The sequence below is a fragment of the Falco punctatus genome (assembly GCF_963210335.1).
Source record: "Falco punctatus genome assembly, chromosome: 3".
Classification (NCBI taxonomy): domain Eukaryota; kingdom Metazoa; phylum Chordata; class Aves; order Falconiformes; family Falconidae; genus Falco; species Falco punctatus.
In genome coordinates, this window is record NC_137582.1 from 2,183,657 (window position 1) to 2,186,459 (window position 2,803).

Genomic DNA, 2,803 nt, shown 5'->3' on the forward strand with positions numbered 1-2,803 from the left:
AAGAGGTTGAAAGCACTAGAAACTTGTGGGAGATCCTTTCCATTTTGGAGTTCTATTTCCCAGAGCCCCTGAGAAGCACCAGAACTGTGAGCAGAATCTATTACTTCCAGATGCTGTACATTCAGGCTGAACATTTTCAGAAAAAAGACAGTTATGAACTAATTCCCAGCTCTGTCTTCCAACCAACTCCATCTAACTACAACAGGCTTTTTCTGCAAAACCAAGGTTTCCAAACAGCGTTATTAAACATTCAGCTGTCTATTTGATGATGTAGAAAGTAACTAACAATGTAGGCAACCAAGCCAAAACCCAACCTGCTAAAGTCAAGGTTACATTTAGGTTAAGTTTAGCCTAATCTCAAGAGCGATCATTTTTTCTCCATCGTCTTACAGGGAAATGCTGTTTCATTAATAATAAAAAAAAAATTGTAAAGGACATTTACATTAGATGACAACATTAGGGGGCAGTACTCAGCTAGCAACCACTCCTATCAATTCATTGAACAGCTGTGTTTATATGGGGTTGTTTGTAAAATTTATGTTTGAGTTTGTTTTAACCTTACTTTATTGCTACTGGAGAAACAATAGATCTTTTTCCATTACAAGTCATCAACTACCACATTAAAATCCAGCAGGAGGGGTGAAACTTCCCATGCCCCTTCTCTCCACAAATCTCTGATTATATAGATATATATTTTTTGTAAAGAAAAAATCCCTGCACAGTCTGAAATGCCACCTTCTCAGTGAGCTGACAGAACTTTATTGCATCTGTCCAGGTTCTTATTTTGCTTTTTCCCTGTGACTGCATGCCTTTTCTTTCCAGGAGAATGGGTGCCCCATTCTCCCCTGGCTAGGTCAGGCACATCATGACCCACTTGTAACAGGCAAACAAAAGCCACATGGTTCTGTAGGGGGGGCACCTTAGGCCTTTCCTTGTGTCCCTTCGGTGGGCAGCTAGATCAAACATTCTTTCAAGCATCTGCTCCCTCTTCTGGGCTTTGTCTCACCCAGTCCATCCTTCTTTTTATGACTTCTTTCTGCCTCCCTGCAAGGGATTATCACCTCCTCCTCTACGGTTTGTTTTTCTGCCACACTCTTTGAGTCCACTGCAGGGATCAAATCCGCCGTTTAGGAGCAGAACCTGGTGTGACCTTTCCCAATTCTGTTCTGGAAGCTTAATCTGAGACTGACCTGGTTTCCAGCTCTTCCATATCCTCCCAGTAATCCAAGCCTTTCTTTCCTTGGTGTTGTGGTTTAACCACGGCTGGCAACCAAGCACCGTGCGCTCGCTTGCTCGCTCCCCCTCCACCCCCAGAGGGGTGGAAAGGAGAATCGGGAAGGAATGCAAAGCTCAAGGGTTTATATAAGAACAATTTAATAATTTAAACAGAATAAAAGGAAAGAACAACAACAAGAATAACAATAACAACAACAGTTATAACAGAAAGGTGGGGGAAAGGATAAAATCCAAAGGAAAAGGGAGAAAGGAAAACAAGTGATGCACAGTACAGCTGCTCACCACCTGCTGACCGATGCCCAGCCAGTGCCCTAGCAACCATCCCCAGGTCCCACCTCACCCCCCAAATTTATATATGACATGATGTCCCATGGTATGGAATATGTCTTTGGCTGGTTCAGGTCAGCTGCTCTGGCTGTGTCCCCTCCCAGTTTCTTGTGCCCCTCCAGCCCTCTGGCTGGCAAAGCCCAAGAAACCAAAAAGTCCTTGATTTAGTATAAACATCACCCAGCATCAACTAAAAACATCAGTGTGTTATCAACAATGTTCTCACATCAGAGCCAAAACACAGCGCTGTACTAGCTACTAAGAAGAAACTTAACTCCAACCCAGCCAAAACCAGGACACCTGGTCATTTTATGCCTGCCAGAAACATCTTATGTTGCAGCAACCATGTTCTTGGGTATGGTACTGTGGGAGTCTTGCCTTGTCCTCCATGCCAAGCTCAGTGCTCTGAGCTCTTCTTGACTCTGTGTCACTAACATTGGACATCACAGCTGTATCTCAGCACCCTCAGCATTACTTTCTGTGGAATACCTAGCTTCCATGCTCTGATTTTCCATGTGCATCCTACCCTGAGAATCAGGAGTCCCAGCACATTTCAGATGCCCTGGCCTGCTGTCAACAGATTCACTGTTACTACACATCACCTCCTGGATCGATGCCCTCCTAAGAAATACAGCCATTCTTGGCATGAACTTTTACAGGCTGAATGCCAAGGTATAATGCTCTCGGTCCTGCCACTGTGTTATCCTTGCTTCTCCCTGGTCCTGTCCTGCACCTCTGGAAAACGGTCATCTTCACAGATGTGCTCGATTTGACCTTCCTTTAGATTCTGCTTGTTTTCCTCTGTTTACCACCATCCCAAATTGAGATTCCTTCATCCTGCCTGCCTCTCTGATACTCCGTGAGGCAGGTCACAAAGTATTGAGGATGAAAATGGGGAGAAAAAGCCCATGGAAAACAAGTGTTCTCCCTTGCCTCATGGTATGGTGGCGCGTTGTATCTATGACCCCTTGCTTGTCCATTTACATACATACGTACATGAGCAGGAGTTTCCATTTACGACGAGAGAAATGGAAGCCAAAAAGCTGGCTTGATCTACCAGATGTCAAAAACATGTGTAGAAATAGGCGCAATTCCTCCAATACTCTATCTGATCCATATACACTCCATCTTGGAGCTGGCCACTTTAATTTAATTTAATTTAAATTAATTTAATAGCTGTGTATTTTTTTTCTTTTTCTTTTTCTTTTTCTTTTTCTCTTTATTTTTATTTTTATTTGTA